Source organism: Crotalus tigris, unplaced genomic scaffold (genome assembly GCF_016545835.1).
Source record: "Crotalus tigris isolate CLP2741 ecotype Arizona unplaced genomic scaffold, ASM1654583v1 scf7180000018707.124998, whole genome shotgun sequence".
Classification (NCBI taxonomy): Eukaryota; Metazoa; Chordata; class Lepidosauria; order Squamata; family Viperidae; genus Crotalus; species Crotalus tigris.
The window spans coordinates 14,855-33,127 of NW_024097158.1; the positions used below are offsets into that span (position 1 = coordinate 14,855).

The window sequence follows — 18,273 nt, forward strand, 5'->3', positions numbered from 1 at the left end:
CATACAAAAACACTCCGAGTGTGTTGGCAATGTCCATTTTGCTCTATGAGTTCATGGTGACCTAACCCTAGCCCTAAGTGGAATTTTTCTCCAATGGGACTTTGCCATGTATTTTACCAGGAAACATAGGTAGCACAAGCTAGAATGGTCAGTGCCTTCCTAACCATACACAAGAACTCCGAGATTCTTGGCGATGTCCATTTTGCTCTATGAGTTTATTGTGATCAAACCCTAACATGAAGTGGAATTTGCCTTCAATGGATTTTCCCATGTATTTTACCAGGAAAAATAGGCAGGGCAGCCTAGAAAGGTCAGTGCCCTCCTAAACATACCCAAGCACTCCCAGGTTGTTTGTGATGTTCATTTTGCTCTACGAGTTCATGATAACCTAACCCTAACACTAAGTGGAATTTTCCTCAAATGGGATTTTCCCATGTATTTTACCAGAAAACATAGTTAGGACAGCCTAGAAAAGTAAGTTCCCTCCTAACCATAACAAATCACTACGAGAGTTTTAGCAATGTCCATTTTGCTCTTTGAGTTCATGGTGACCTAACCCAAATCCTAAGTGGAATTATCTTCCTAAGGGATTATCCCATGTATTTTGCCAGAAAACATACATAGGACAGGCTAGAAAAATCAGCTGCCCCCTAACCATACCAAAGCACTCCGAGTGTGTTGGCAATGTCTATTTTGCTCTGTGAGTTCATGGTGACCTAACCCTAACCCTAAGTGGCATTTTCCAATGGGATTTTCCCATGTAATTTACCAGGAAACATAGATAGGGCAAGCTGGAAATGTCAGTGCCCTCCTAACCGTACCCAAGCACTACGATTTTTTTTTTTTGCCAATGTCCATTTTCCTCTATGAGTTCATGGTAAGCTAACCCAAATCCTAAGTAGAATTTTCATCAAATGGGATTTTTCCATGTATTTTACCAAGAAAAATAGACAGCGCTGGCTAGAATGGTCAGTGCCCTCCTAAACATACCCACGCACTCCCAGTTTGTTGGCGATGTTCATTTTGGTCTACAAGTTCATGATAAACTAACCCTAACACTAAGTGGAATTTGCCTTCAATGGATTTTCCCATATATTTTACCAGGAAAAATAGGTAGTGCAGGCTAGAAAGATCAGTGCCCTGCTAAACATACCGAAGCACTCCGGGTTTCTTGGAAATCTCCATTTTGCTCTATGAGTTCATAGTGACCTAACCCTAACCCTAAGTGGCATTTTCCTCCAATGGGATTTTCCCATGTATTTTACCAGGAAACATAGAACGGGCAAGCTGGAAATGTCAGTACCCTCCTAACAGTACCCAAGCACTACGTTTTTTTTCGCAATGTTCATTTTGCTCTTTGAGTTCATGGTGACCTAACTCTAACCCTAAGTGGAATTTTGTTCCTATGGGATTATCCGATGTATTTTACCAGAAAACATAGATAGGACAGCCTAGAAAAATCAGCTCCCTCCTAACCATACCAAAGCACTCCGAGTTTGTTGGCAATGTCAATTTTGCTCTATAAATTCATGGTGACCTAACCCTAACCCTAAGTGGAATTTTCCTCCTATGGGATTATCCCATGTATTTTACCAGGAAACATAAATAGCGCAGGCTAGGATGGTCAGTGCCCTCCTAACCATACGCAAGAACTCCGAGATTGTTGGCGATGTTCATTTTGCTCTATGAGTTCATGGTAACCTAACCCTAACCCTAAGTGGAATTTTCCTCCAATGGGATTTTTCCCTGTATTTTACCAGGAATAATAGTTAGGACAGCCTAGAAAAGTAAGTTCGCTCCTAACCATACCAAATCACTACGAGAGTTTTAGCAATGTCTATTTTGCTCTTTGAGTTCATGGTGACCTAACCCAAATCCTAAGTGGAATTTTCATCAAATGGGATTTTTCGCTGTATTTTACCAGGAAACATAGATAGGGCAGCCTAGAAAAGTCACTGCCCTACTAACCATACCCAAGCACTCCGATTGTGTTGGCGATGTCTATTTGCTCTATATAGTTTATGTTGACCAAACCCTAACCCTAAGTGGAATTTGCCTTCCATGGATTTTCCCATGTATTTTACCAGGAAACATAGATAGAGCAGCCTAATTAAGTTACTTCCCTCCTAACCATACCAAATCACTACGAGTGTTTTAGCAATGTCCATTTTGCTCTACGAGTTCATGGTAACCTAACTCTAACCCTAAGTGGAATTTAGTTCCTATGAGATTATGCCATGTATTTTAACAGGAAACATAGATAGGGCAGTCTAGAAAAATCAGTGCCCTCCTAACCATACTCAAGCCTCCAAGTGTGTTGGTGATGTCCATTTTGCTCTATGAGTTTATGGTGACTAACCCTAACTCTAAGTGGAATTTTCCTCCAATGGAATTTTCCCATGTATTTTACCAGGAAACATAGATAGGGCAAGCTGGAAATGTCAGTGCCCTCCTAACCGTACCCAAGCACTACGATTTTTTTTGGCCAATGTTCATTTTGCTCTATGAGTTCATGGTAACCTAACCCAAATCCTAGGTAGAATTTTCATCAAATGGGATTTTTCCATGTATTTTACCAAGAAAAATAGACAGCGCAGGCTAGAATGGTCAGTGCCCTCCTAAACATACCCACACACTCCCAGTTTGTTGGCGATGTTCATTTTGGTCTACGAGTTCATGATAAACTAACCCTAACACTAAGTGGAATTTCCCTTCAATGGATTTTCCCATATATTTTACCAGGAAAAATAGGTAGCGCAGACTAGAATGGTCAGTGCCCTGCTAAACATACCGAAGCAGTCCGAGTTTCTTGGAAATCTCCATTTTGCTCTATGAGTTCATGGTGCCCTAACCCTAACCCAAAGTTGAATTTTCCTCAAATGGGATTTTCCCATGTATTTTACAAGAAAACATAGATAGGACAGCCTAGAAAAGTAAGTTCCCTCCTAACCATACCAAATGACTATGAGTGTTTTAGCAATGTCCATTTTGCTCTTTGAGTTCATGGTGACCTAACTCTAACCCTAAGAGGAATTTTGTTCCTATGGGATTATCCCATGTATTTTACCAGAAAACATAGATAGGACAGCCTAGAAAAATCAGCTCCCTCCTAACCATACCAAAGCACTCCGAGTTTGTTGGCACTGTCAATTTTGCTCTATAAATTCATGGTGACCTAACCCTAACCCTAAGTGGAATTTTCCTCCTATGGGATTATCCCATGTATTTTACCAGGAAACATAAGTAGCGCAGGCTAGGATGGTCAGTGCCCTCCTAACCATACGCAAGAACTCCGAGATTGTTGGCGATGTCCATTTTGCTCTATGAGTTCATGGTAACCTAACCCTAACCCTAAATGGAATTTTCCTCCAATGGGATTTTTCCCTGTATTTTACCAGGAAACATAGATAGGGCAGCCTAGAAAACTCAGTTCCCTCCTAAACATACCCAAGCTGTCTGAGTTTGTTGTCAATGTTCATTTTTCTCTATGAGTTCATGGTAACCTAACCCAAATCCTAAGTGGAATTTTCATCAAATGGGATTTTTCGCTGTATTTTACCAGGAAACATAGATAGGGCAGCCTAGAAAAGTCAGTGCCCTACTCACCATACCCAAGCACTCCGATTGTGTTGGCGATGTCTATTTGCTCTATATAGTTTATGTTGACCAAACCCTAACCCTAAGTTGAATTTGCCTTCCATGTATTTTCCCATATATTTTACCAGGAAAAATAGGGAGCGCAGGCTAGAAAAGTCAGTGCCCTGCTAAACATACCAAAGCACTCCGAGTTTCTTAGCAATCTCCATTTTGCTCTATGAGTTCATGGTGACGTAACCCTAACCCTAAGTGGAATTTTCCTCCAATGGGATTTTCCCATGTATTTTACCAGGAAATATAGATAGGCCAGCCTAATAAAATTAGTTCCATCCTAACCATATCAAAGCACTCCGAGTGTATTGGCAATGTCCATTTTGCTCTGTGAGTTCATGGTAACCTAACCCAAATCCTAAGCGGAATTTTCATCAAGTGGGATTTTTCCATGTATTTTACCAGGAAACATAGACATGGCAGGCTGGAAATGTTACTGCCCTCCTAACCGTACCCAAGACTACGATTTTTTGGGCAATGTTCATTTTGCTCTATGAGTTCATGGTGCCCTAACCCTAACCCTAAGTGGAATTTTCCTCCAACAGGATTTTCCCATGTATTTTACCAGGAAACATCGATAGGGCAGCCTAACAAAGTTAGTTCCGTCCTAACCATACCAAAGCACTCCGAGTGTGTCGGCAATGTCCACTTTGCTCGATGAGTTCATGGTGACTAACCCTAACTATAAGTGGAATTTTCCTCCAAGGGGATTTTCCCATGTATTTTACCAGGAAACATATATAGGGCAGCCTAGAAAAATCAGTGCCCTCCCAACCATACCCAAGCACTCCGAGGGTGTTGGCAATGTCCATTTTTCTCTGTGCGGTTATGGTGACCAAACCCTAACCCTAAGTGGAATATTCCTCCAATGGGATTTTCCCATGTATTTTACCAGGAAACATAGATAGAGCAGCCTAATTAAGTTACTTCCCTCCTAACCATACAAAAAAACTCCGAGTGTGTTGGCAATGTCCATTTTGCTCTATGAGTTCATGGTGACCTAACCCTAGTCCTAAGTGGAATTTTCCTCCAATGGGATTTTCCCATGTATTTTACCAGGAAACATAGGTAGCAGAAGCTAGAATGGTCATTGCCTTCCTAACCATACCCAAGAACTCCGAGATTGTTGGCGATTTCCATTTTGCTCTATGAGTTTATTGTGATCAAACCCTAACCGTAAGTGGAATTTGCCTTCAATGGATTTTCCCATGTATTTTACCAGGAAAAATAGGCAGGGCAGCCTAGAAAGGACAGTGCCCTCCTAAACATACCCAAGCACTCCCAGTTTGTTGGCGATGTTCATTTTGCTCTACGAGTTCATGATAACCTAACCCTAACACTAAGTTGAATTTTCCTCAAATGGGATTTTCCCATGTATTTTACCAGAAACCATAGTTAGGAAAACCTAGAAAAGTAAGTTCCCTCCTAACCATACCAAATCACTACGAGTGTTTTAGCAATGTCCATTTTGCTCTTTGAGTTCATGGTGACGTAACCCTAACCCTAAGTGGAATTTTCCTCCAATGGGATTTTCCCATGTATTTTACCAGGAAATATAGATAGGCCAGCCTAATAAAATTAGTTCCATCCTAACCATATCAAAGCACTCCGAGTGTATTGGCAATGTCCATTTTGCTCTGTGAGTTCATGGTAACCTAACCCAAATCCTAAGCGGAATTTTCATCAAGTGGGATTTTTCCATGTATTTTACCAGGAAACATAGACATGGCAGGCTGGAAATGTCACTGCCCTCCTAACCGTACCCAAGACTACGATTTTTTGGGCAATGTTCATTTTGCTCTATGAGTTCATGGTGCCCTAACCCTAACCCTAAGTGGAATTTTCCTCCAACAGGATTTTCCCATGTATTTTACCAGGAAACATCGATAGGGCAGCCTAACAAAGTTAGTTCCGTCCTAACCATACCAAAGCACTCCGAGTGTGTCGGCAATGTCCACTTTGCTCGATGAGTTCATGGTGACTAACCCTAACTATAAGTGGAATTTTCCTCCAAGGGGATTTTCCCATGTATTTTACCAGGAAACATATATAGGGCAGCCTAGAAAAATCAGTGCCCTCCCAACCATACCCAAGCACTCCGAGGGTGTTGGCAATGTCCATTTTTCTCTGTGCGGTTATAGTGACCAAACCCTAACCCTAAGTGGAATATTCCTCCAATGGGATTTTCCCATGTATTTTACCAGGAAACATAGATAGAGCAGCCTAATTAAGTTACTTCCCTCCTAACCATACAAAAACACTCCGAGTGTGTTGGCAATGTCCATTTTCCTCTATGAGTTCATGGTGACCTAACCCTAGTCCTAAGTGGAATTTTCCTCCAATGGGATTTTCCCATGTATTTTACCAGGAAACATAGGTAGCAGAAGCTAGAATGGTCATTGCCTTCCTAACCATACCCAAGAACTCCGAGATTGTTGGCGATTTCCATTTTGCTCTATGAGTTTATTGTGATCAAACCCTAACCGTAAGTGGAATTTGCCTTCAATGGATTTTCCCATGTATTTTACCAGGAAAAATAGGCAGGGCAGCCTAGAAAGGACAGTGCCCTCCTAAACATACCCAAGCACTCCCAGTTTGTTGGCGATGTTCATTTTGCTCTACGAGTTCATGATAACCTAACCCTAACACTAAGTTGAATTTTCCTCAAATGGGATTTTCCCATGTATTTTACCAGAAAACATAGTTAGGACAACCTAGAAAAGTAAGTTCCCTCCTAACCATACCAAATCACTACGAGTGTTTTAGCAATGTCCATTTTACTCTTTGAGTTCATGGTGACCTAACTCTAACCCTAAGTGGAATTTAGTTCCTATGAGATTATGCCATGTATTTTAACAGGAAACATAGATAGGGCAGCCTAGAAAAGTCAGTGCCCTCCTAACCATACCCAAGCCTCCGAGTGTGTTGGTGATGTCCATTTTGCTCTATGAGTTTATGGTGACTAACCCTAACTCTAAGTGGAATTTTCCTCCAATGCGATTTTCCCATGTATTTTACCAGGAAACATAGATAGGGCAAGCTGGAAATGTCAGTGCCCTCCTAACCGTACCCAAGCACTACGATATTTTTTGGCCAATGTTCATTTTGCTCTATGAGTTCATGGTAACCTAACCCAAATCCTAAGCGGAATTTTCATCAAGTGGGATTTTTCCATGTATTTTACCAGGAAACATAGACATGGCAGGCTGGAAATGTCACTGCCCTCCTAACCGTACCCAAGACTACGATTTTTTGGGCAATGTTCTTTTTGCTCTATGAGTTCATGGTGCCCTAACCCTAACCCTAAGTGGAATTTTCCTCCAACAGGATTTTCCCATGTATTTTACCAGGAAACATCGATAGGGCAGCCTAACAAAGTTAGTTCCGTCCTAACCATACCAAAGCACTCCGAGTGTGTCGGCAATGTCCACTTTGCTCGATGAGTTCATGGTGACTAACCCTAACTATAAGTGGAATTTTCCTCCAAGGGGATTTTCCCATGTATTTTACCAGGAAACATATATAGGGCAGCCTAGAAAAATCAGTGCCCTCCCAACCATACCCAAGCACTCCGAGGGTGTTGGCAATGTCCATTTTTCTCTGTGCGGTTATGGTGACCAAACCCTAACCCTAAGTGGAATATTCCTCCAATGGGATTTTCCCATGTATTTTACCAGGAAACATAGATAGAGCAGCCTAATTAAGTTACTTCCCTCCTAACCATACAAAAAAACTCCGAGTGTGTTGGCAATGTCCATTTTGCTCTATGAGTTCATGGTGACCTAACCCTAGTCCTAAGTGGAATTTTCCTCCAGTGGGATTTTCCCATGTATTTTACCAGGAAACATAGGTAGCAGAAGCTAGAATGGTCATTGCCTTCCTAACCATACCCAAGAACTCCGAGATTGTTGGCGATTTCCATTTTGCTCTATGAGTTTATTGTGATCAAACCCTAACCGTAAGTGGAATTTGCCTTCAATGGATTTTCCCATGTATTTTACCATGAAAAATAGGCAGGGCAGCCTAGAAAGCACAGTGCCCTCCTAAACATACCCAAGCACTCCCAGTTTGTTGGCGATATTCATTTTGCTCTACGAGTTCATGATAACCTAACCCTAACACTAAGTTGAATTTTCCTCAAATGGGATTTTCCCATGTATTTTACCAGAAAACATAGTTAGGACAACCTAGAAAAGTAAGTTCCCTCCTAACCATACCAAATCACTACGAGTGTTTTAGCAATGTCCATTTTACTCTTTGAGTTCATGGTGACCTAACTCTAACCCTAAGTGGAATTTAGTTCCTATGAGATTATGCCATGTATTTTAACAGGAAACATAGATAGGGCAGCCTAGAAAAGTCAGTGCCCTCCTAACCATACCCAAGCCTCCGAGTGTGTTGGTGATGTCCATTTTGCTCTATGAGTTTATGGTGACTAACCCTAACTCTAAGTGGAATTTTCCTCCAATGGGATTTTCCCATGTATTTTACCAGGAAACATAGATAGGGCAAGCTGGAAATGTCAGTGCCCTCCTAACCGTACCCAAGCACTACGATTTTTTTTGGCCAATGTTCATTTTGCTCTATGAGTTCATGGTAACCTAACCCAAATCCTAAGTAGAATTTTCATCAAATGGGATTTTTCCATGTATTTTACCAAGAAAAATAGACAGCGCAGGCTAGAATGGTCAGTGCCCTCCTAAACATACCCACGCACTCCCAGTTTGTTGGCGATGTTCATTTTGGTCTACGAGTTCATGATAACCTAACCCTAACACTAAGTTGAATTTTCCTCAAATGGGATTTTCCCATGTATTTTACCAGAAACCATAGTTAGGAAAACCTAGAAAAGTAAGTTCCCTCCTAACCATACCAAATCACTACGAGTGTTTTAGCAATGTCCATTTTGCTCTTTGAGTTCATGGTGACGTAACCCTAACCCTAAGTGGAATTTTCCTCCAATGGGATTTTCCCATGTATTTTACCAGGAAATATAGATAGGCCAGCCTAATAAAATTAGTTCCATCCTAACCATATCAAAGCACTCCGAGTGTATTGGCAATGTCCATTTTGCTCTGTGAGTTCATGGTGACCTAACCCTAACCCTAAGTGGCATTTTCCTCCAATGGGATTTTCCCATGTATTTTACCAGGAAACATAGAATGGGCAAGCTGGAAATGTCAGTGCCCTCCTAACAGTACCCAAGCACTACGATTTTTTTGGCAATGTTCATTTTGCTCTATGAGTTCATGGTGCCCTAACCCTAACCCAAAGTTGAATTTTCCTCAAATGGGATTTTCCCATGTATTTTACCAGAAAACATAGATAGGACAGCTTAGAAAAGTAAGTTCCCTCCTAACCATACCAAATGACTATGAGTGTTTTAGCAATGTCCATTTTGCTCTTTGAGTTCATGGTGACCTAACTCTAACCCTAAGTGGAATTTTGTTCCTATGGGATTATCCCATGTATTTTACAGAAAACATAGATAGGACAGCCTAGAAAAATCAGCTCCCTCCTAACCATACCAAAGCACTACGAGTTTGTTGGCAATGTCAATTTTGCTCTATAAATTCATGGTGACCGAACCCTAACCCTAAGTGGAATTTTCCTCCTATGGGATTATCCCATGTATTTTACCAGGAAACATATGCAGCGCAGGCTAGGATGGTCAGTGCCCTCTTAACCATACGCAAGAACTCCGAGATTTTTGGCGATGTACATTTTGCTCTATGAGTTCATGGTAACCTAACCCTAACGCTACGTGGAATTTTCCTCCAATGGGATTTTTCCCTGTATTTTACCAGGAAACATAGATAGGGCAGCCTAGAAAACTCAGTTCCCTCCTAAACATACCCAAGCAGTCTGAGTTTGTTGTCAATGTTCATTTTGCTCTACGAGTTCATGGTAACCTAACCCAAATCCTAAGTGCAATTTTCATCAAATGGGATTTTTCGCTGTATTTTACCAGGAAACATAGATAGGGCAGCCTAGAAAAGTCAGTGCCCTACTCACCATACCCAAGCACTCCGATTGTTTTGGCGATGTCTATTTGCTCTATATAGTTTATGGTGACCAAACCCTAACCCTAAGTGGAATTTGCCTTCCATGGATTTTCCCATATATTTTACCAGGAAAAATAGGTAGCGCAGGCTATAAAAGTCAGTGCCCTGCTAAACATACCAAAGCACTCCGAGTTTCTTGGCAATCTCCATTTTGCTCTATGAGTTCATGGTGATGTAACCCTAACCCTAAGTGAAATTTTCCTCCAATGGGATTTTCCCATGTATTTTACCAGGAAATATAGATAGGGCAGCCTAATAAAATTAGTTCCATCCTAACCATATCAAAGCTCTCCGAGTTTATTGGCAATGTCCATTTTGCTCTGTGAGTTCATGGTAACCTAACCCAACCCAAATCCTAAGCGGAATTTTCATCAAGTGGGATTTTTCCATGTATTTTACCAGGAAACATAGACAGGGCAGGCTGGAAATGTCACTGCCCTCCTAACCGTACCCAAGACTACGATTTTTTTGGCAATGTTCATTTTGCTCTATGCGTTCATGGTGACCTAACCCTAACCCTAAGTGGAATTTCCTAAATTGGGATTTTCCCATGTATTTCAACACGAAACATAGATAGAGCAGCCTAGAAAATTCAGTTCCCTCCTAACCATACTAAAGCACTCCGAGTGTTTTGGCCATGTCCATTTTGCTCTATGAGTTTATGGGGACCTAACCCTAACCCTAAGTGGAATTTTCCTCGTATGGGTTTTTCCCTGTATTTTACCAGGAAACATAGATAGGGCAGCCTAGAAAACTCAGTTCCCTCCTAAACATACCCAAGCAGTCTGAGTTTGTTGTCAATGTTCATTTTGCTCTACGAGTTCATGGTAACCTAACCCAAATCCTAAGTGCAATTTTCATCAAATGGGATTTTTCGCTGTATTTTACCAGGAAACATAGATAGGGCAGCCTAGAAAAGTCAGTGCCCTACTCACCATACCCAAGCACTCCGATTGTTTTGGCGATGTCTATTTGCTCTATATAGTTTATGGTGACCAAACCCTAACCCTAAGTGGAATTTGCCTTCCATGGATTTTCCCATATATTTTACCAGGAAAAATAGGTAGCGCAGGCTATAAAAGTCAGTGCCCTGCTAAACATACCAAAGCACTCCGAGTTTCTTGGCAATCTCCATTTTGCTCTATGAGTTCATGGTGACGTAACCCTAACCCTAAGTGGAATTTTCCTCCAATGGGATTTTCCCATGTATTTTACCAGGAAATATAGATAGGGCAGCCTAATAAAATTAGTTCCATCCTAACCATATCAAAGCACTCCGAGTGTATTGGCAATGTCCATTTTGCTCTGTGAGTTCATGGTAACCTAACCCAACCCAAACCCTAAGCGGAATTTTCATCAAGTGGGATTTTTCCATGCATTTTACCAGGAAACATAGACAGGGCAGGCTGGAAATGTCACTGCCCTCCTAACCGTACCCAAGACTACGATTTTTTTGGCAATGTTCATTTTGCTCTATGAGTTCATGGTGACCTAACCCTAATCCTAAGTGGAATTTTCCTAAATTGGAATTTTCCAATGTATTTCAACAGGAAACATAGATAGAGCAGCCTAGAAAAGTCAGTTCCCTCCTAACCATACTAAAGCACTCCGAGTGTTTTGGCCATGTCCATTTTGCTCTATGAGTTTATGGGGACCTAACCCTAACCCTAAGTGGAATTTTCCTCCATTGGGATTTTCCCCTGTATTTTACCAGGAAACATAGATAGGGCAGGCTAGAAAGCTCAGTGCCCTCCTAAGCATAACCAAGCTCTCTGAGTGTGTTGGTGATGTCCATTTTCTCTATGAGTTTATGGCGACCTAACCCTAACCCAAAGTGGAATTTTCCTCCTATGGGATTTTCCCATATATTTCAACAGGAAACATAGATACAGCAGGCTACAAAGGTCAGTGCCCTTCTAAATATACAAAAGCACTCCCGGTTTGTTGGCGATGTTAATTTTGCTCTATGAGTTCATGGTAACCTAACCCTAACCCTAAGTGGAATTTTCCTCAAATGGGATTTTCCCATGTATTTTACCAGAAAACATAGATAGGGCAGCCTAATAAAATTAGTTCCCTCCTGCCCATACAAAAGCACTCCGACTGTGTTAGCAATGTCTATTTTGCTCTGTGAGTTCATGGTGACCTAACCCTATCCCAAAGTGGAATTTTCCTCCAGTGGGATTTTCCCATTTATTTTACCAGAAAAAATAGATAGGGCAGGAAAAGAGGTCAGTTCCCTCCTAAACATACCCAAGCACTCCGAGTTTGTTGGCAATGTTCATTTTGCTCTATGAGTTCATGGTCATAACCCCAAGAGGAATTTTCCTCCAATGGGATTTTCCCATGTATTTTACCAGGAAACATTGATGGCGCAGGTAAGAAAGGTCAGTGTACTCCTAACCATACACAAGCACTACGGATTTGTTAGTAATGTTCATTTTGCTCTATGAGGTTTAGGTTTAGGTTACCATGAACCCGTAGAGCAAAATGAACATTTCCAACAAACTCGGAGTGCTTGGGTACGGTTACGAGGGCACTGACTTTTCTAGGCTGCCCTATCTATGTTTCCTCGTAAGATAAATGGGAAAATCCCATTCGAGGAAAATTCCACTTAGGGTTATGTTTAGGTTATCATAAACTCATAGAGCAAAATGAACATTGCCAACAAACTCGGAGTGCTTGGGTATGGTTAGGAGGGCACTGACTTTTCTAGGCTGCCCTATCTATGTTTCCTGGCAAAATACATAGGAAAATACCTTTGGAGGAAAATTCCACTTAGGGTTAGAGTTAGGTTACCATGAACTCGTAGAGCAAAATGAACATCGCCAACAAACTCGGAATGCTTGTGTATGGTTAGGAGGGCACGTATATTTCTACGTTGCCCTATCTATGTTTCCTAGAAAAATATATGGAAAAATCCCATAGGAGGAAAATTCCACTTAGGGTTAGGGTTAGGTCACCATCAATCCTTACAGCAAAATGAACATCACCAACAAACTCGGAGTGCTTGGGTATGGTTAATTGGGCCCTGATCTTTTTAGCCTGCACTCTCTATGTTTCCTGGTAAAATACATGGGAAAATCCCATAGGAGGAAAATTCCACTTAGGGTTAGGGTTAGGTCACCATGAACTAATAGAGCAAAATGGATATTGCCAACACACTCGGAGTGCTTTGGTATGGTTAGGAGGGAACTGACTTTTCTAGGATGCCCTATCTATGTTTCCTGGTAAAATACATGGGAAAATCCCATAGGAGGAAAATTCCACTTAGGGTTAGGGTTAGTTTACCATGAACTCGTAGAGCAAAATGAACAACGCGAACAAACTCGGAGTGCTTGGGTATGGTTAAGAGGGCTCTCACCTTTTTATCCTGCGCTATCTATGTTATCAATGTTTCCTAGAAAAATATATGGAAAAATCCCATAGGAGGAAAATTCCACTTAGTGTTAGGATTAGGTAACCATCAACCCTTATAGCAAAGTAACATCGCCAACAAACTCCGAGTACTTGGGTATGGTTAAGAGGGCCCTGACCTTTTTAGCCTGCACTATCTATGTTTCCTGGTAAAATACATTGGAAAATCCCATAGGAGGAAAATTCCACTTAGGGTTAGGTTACTATGAACTAATAGAGCAAAATGGATATTGCCAACACACTCGGAGTGCTTTGGTATGGTTAGGAGGGAACTGACTTTTCTAGGATGCCCTATCTATGTTTCCTGGTAAAATACATGGGAAAATCCCATAGGAGGAAAATTCCACTTAGGGTTAGGATTAGTTCACCATGAACTCATAGAGCAAAATTGACATCGCCAACACACTCGGAGTGCTTGGGTATGCTTAGGAGGGCACGTATATTTCTACGTTGCCCTATCTATGTTTCCTAGAAAAATACATGGGAAAATCCAATAGGAGGAAAATTCCACTTAGGATTAGGGTTTAGGTCACCATGAAGTAATAGAGCAAAATGGACATTACCAACACACTTGGAGTGCTTTGGTATGATTAGGAGGGAACTGACTTTTCTTGGCTGCCCTATCTATGTTTCCTGGTAAAATACATGGGAAAACCCCATTGGAGGAAAATTCCACTTAGGGTTAGGTTACCATGAACTCGTAGAGCAAAATGAGCATTGTCAACAAACTCGGAGTGCTTGGGTATGGTTAGGATGGCACTGATCTTTCTAGCCTGCGCTAACTATGTTACCTGGTAAAATACATGGGAAAAACCGATAGGAGGAAAATTCCACGTAGGGTTAGGGTTAGGTAACCATCAATCCTTAGAGCAAAATGAACATCACCAACAAACTCGGAGTGCTTGGGTATGGTTAAGAGGGCCCTGACCTTTTTAGCCTGCACTCTCTATGTTTCCTGGTAAAATACATGGGAAAATGCCATAGGAGGAAAATTCCACTTAGGGTTAGGGTTAGGTCACCATGAACTAATAGAGCAAAATGGACATTGCCAACACACTCAGAGTGCTTTGGTATGGTTAGGAGGGAACTGACTTTTCTAGGATGCCCTATCTATGTTTCCTTGTAAAATACATGGGAAAATCCCATAGGAGGAAAATTCCACTTAGGGTTAGGGTTAGTTTACCATGAACTCGTAGAGCAAAATGAACAACGCGAACAAACTCGGAGTGCTTGGGTATGGTTAAGAGGGCTCTCACCTTTTTAGCCTGCGCTATCTATGTTTCCTGGTAAAATGCATGGGAAAAACCCATAGGAGGAAAATTCCACGTAGGGTTAGGGTTAGGTAACCATCAATCCTTAGAGCAAAATGAACATCACCAACAAACTCGGAGTGCTTGAGTATGGTTAAGAGGGCCCTGACCTTTTTAGCCTGCACTCTCTATGTTTCCTGGTAAAATACATGGGAAAATCCCATAGGAGGAAAATTCCACTTAGGGTTAGGGTTAGGTCACCATGAACTAATAGAGCAAAATGGACATTGCCAACAAACTCCGAGTGCTTTGGTATGGTTAGGAGGGAACTGACTTTTCTAGGATGCCCTATCTATGTTTCCTGGTAAAATAAATGGGAAAATCCCATTGGAGCAAAATTCCACTTAATGTTAGAGTTAGGTGACCATAAACACATAGAGCAAAGTGGACATCGCCAAAAGACTCAGAGTGCTTGGGTATGGTTAGGAGGGCACTGAGTTTTCTAGGCTGCCCTATCTATGTTTCCTGGTAAAATACATGGGAAAATCCTTTTGGAGGAAAATTCCACTTAGGGTTCCACATTGTGTTGGCAATGTCGACTTTGCTCTATGAGGTCATGGTGACCTAACCCTAACCGTAAGTGGAATTTTCCTCCTAAGGGATTTTCCCATGTATTTTACCAGGAAATATAGATAGCACAGGCTAAAAAGGTCAGTGCCCTCCTAACCATATCCAAGGAATCTGAGCTTGTTGGTTATGTTAATTTTGCTCTACGAGTTCATGGTAGCCTAACCCTAACCCTACGTGGAATTTCCTCAAATGGGATTTTTCCATGTATTTTACCAGAAAACGTAATACGGCAGCCTAGAAAAGTCAGTTCCCTCCTAACCATACCGCAGCACTCTGAGTGTTTTGGTGATATTCATTTTGCTCTATGAGTTCATGGTAGCGTAACCCTAACCCTAATTGGAATTTTCTTCCTATGGGATTATCCCATGTATTTCACCAGGAAACATAGATAGGGCAGGCTAGAAAGATCAGTGCCCTCCTAACCATACCCAAGCACTCCGAGTTTTTTGCGATGTTCATTTTGCTCTACGATTTCATGGTCACCTAACTCTAACCCTAAGTGGAATTTTCCTCCTATGGGATTTTTCCATGTATTTTACAAGGAAATAAATGTGCCCTCCTAACCATACCCAAGCACTCCAAGTTTGTGAGCAATTTCTATTTTGCTCTATGAGATCATGGTGACCTAACCCTAAGCCATTGGTCGAGCACCTGAAAGGGTGAAACAGCCACTTGGACCCGTTTTGAAGCTTCTGGATCACTCTGGGAGGGGTGCTCGGAAAACAGGATGAGAAGCAGAAAGCTGGAGAAAGGACTTCTTCCAGCTCTCTGGGGTTCTTTCACTGGGAGGGCAAGGAAGCAGCAGTTCTGCTCCGTGGAAGGTGGGAGCAGGCGGCCACTCATTCAAGCTTCGTCAAGTGACTCCAGGAGCAAAGCGAGCTCCAACTCCCTGGAATACTAACTTTGCAAAAGAGGGAGGCGGTGGTGGAATTAAAATAAAACCGGGGGGGGGGGAGGTTGAGGAAACCCAGCAGATGCCTATTAGAGGGCGAGCAAGAAAAGCAAGATCAGGGAGATGAAGAAAGCTTTCGGGGTTTGTACACAGACATAGCTGACTCCTCCTTGTCTCCTGCCCTTGCTGCATCTCCTGTGGAGACACGTTTGCATTTCTCTGTGTCTCTCTCTCTCCCACTCAAAGGAATCTTGCAGCTCGATCCTTGAAGCGATTTCAAACGGCCCCTTCATTGCCAGGCGTCCCCATGAAAGTCAATGGAGGTCTGCTTTGACTCGAAAGGTCAGCTGCGGCGCTTCAAAGTCCGTTGGTTTTACTGGTGAGCCACCGCCTTCGCCTCCTCGGCTTTGTATCAACACAGATCACTGAGCAGGACGATTGATTAGTGCGGGTCTCTCCTGGCCAAAGTAGCGATAGTTGGAATGGGACCTTGCCTGATCTTTTGTCCAAACTCAGTCAGGTGGTTCCCCTGGCCTTTTGAGTCACCGTGGACCTCCATTGACTTCCATGGGGATGCCTGGCAATGAAGGGGCTGATTGAAACCGCTTTAAGGATTGAGCTGCAGGATGGCTTTGAGTGGGAGAGAGAGACACAGAGAGGGATCCGGCGCTTGTTACCTACCTACCTTTCCCGGGCAGGGATCGCCAGCCCCATCAGATCCGCTGGGCTGGCAAGAGGTCCCTTGAGAGAGCAGCTGCCGTCGCCTCCCCTCCCATCTCCCGGTGGGCTTCAGGGGAAGCGCAGGACTTCGGAGGGCCGTTCCTGTTCAAAGCGAGCCGTGCGCCTTCAGGGCTTGGGAGACAGAGCAACGCTGAGCCTAACCAGGCAGACCTCTTTCCTGGGGCCTCAGCTTGGGGGAGGGCTGGCCTGCTCAGCGGAGGTGCCAGCGGGCCACTCCCAGGGAGGATCCTGGGGCTGCCCTGTGCATCTCCCTGGCCACGTGTGCCTCGGACAGGGCCAACCTGGGAAAGGGACTTCCTGGCTGCATTTCTCCCAGGGGGTGGGGCGCCCGGGCACAGGGCCAATCAGGAGCCCCATGAGGGGACAGGTCCGAGAGAGAGAGAGAAAGAAAGAGAGAGAGAGAGAGAAGGGAAGCACAAGTGCCTCTCTGTCTTTCTCTCTGCAACTGGCGGATGAGGCTCCGGAGCCGCAGGAGAAGGCCCAAAGAGCTGCATGCAGCTCCGGAGCTGGGGGTTGCCAATCTGTGCCCTAACCCTGAATGGAATTTTCCTCCAATGGGATTTTCCCATGTATTTTACCAGGAAACATAGATAGGGCAGGCCAGAAAGGTCAGTGCCCTCCTAACCATACCCAAGCACTCCGAGTTTGTTGGCAATGTCCATTTTGCTCTATGAGTTCATGGTGACCTAACCCTAACCCTAAGTGGAATTTTCCTCCAATGGGATTTTCCCATGTATTTTACCAGGAAACATAGATAGGGCAGGCCAGAAAGGTCAGTGCCCTCCTAACCATACCCAAGAACTCCGAGTGAGTTGGCGATGTCCATTTTTCTCTATGAGTTCATGGTGACCTAACCCTAACCCTAAGTGGAATTTTCCTCCAATGGCACTTTCCCATGTATTTTACCAGGAAACATAGATAGGGCAGCCTAGAAAAATCTGTGCCCTCCTAATCATACCCAAGAACTCCTTTTTTGTGAGTTATGTCCTTTTTACTCTTTGAGTTCATGGTAATCTAACCCTAAGTGGAATGTTCCTCCTATGGAAACTCAAAAGATGGTATTTCCTTTTGAAAGGTCATTATGATTAGTAAAAATTTGGAAGAAAATCATTATTTTTTCTTTCCTTCCCTCCAGGATGAAAAGGAAGAGGAGGGATGAATGTCGAAATCCCTGTATGAAGCTTTCATTACCTTTGGTGCTTTGATTTCTCTGTTGTTATTTTTTTTTCTACCTAAAAAGTACACTCATTAAAGGTAATAATATTACTTTTCTGCCATTTACTCTTAATGGAAACTAGCAAACTTAGCTTTAAATGTCTCTACTATGGAAACACATTGTAATTCTCAATCTGAAAAGGACCAAAAATAAAAATAAGCTATAATTAGTCAATTGGTCATAAAGCATCCATACTGCATATACACCCCATAAAGTCCACATTCATATGCATACAAAATAGGAAAATAAGCTCTTTTCTAGAACTTCTGAGTTGGGGTGGAGTGGGAGAAAAAAGTGGTCTGAATATGAGTCCGCAATGTGATTACAATTCGTCTAGCAGCTCTTCTATTCACCAGAGCAAAGAGGCCATAAATCATGGCTTACAAAATATAGTGTTGCATTCACACAACATAG

The 18,273-nt window shown here is 42.6% G+C and overlaps 1 long non-coding RNA gene across 1 annotated transcript; it reads left to right on the forward strand.

The window, feature by feature from the left end:
* The first annotated feature begins 15,995 nt into the window (after nucleotides 1–15,995).
* On the forward strand, nucleotides 15,996–18,028 carry LOC120313577. The gene is made up of 2 exons (XR_005558180.1): nucleotides 15,996–16,281; nucleotides 17,779–18,028. It is a non-coding gene; the product is annotated as an uncharacterized LOC120313577 (long non-coding RNA).
* Nucleotides 18,029–18,273: the final 245 nt, after the last annotated feature.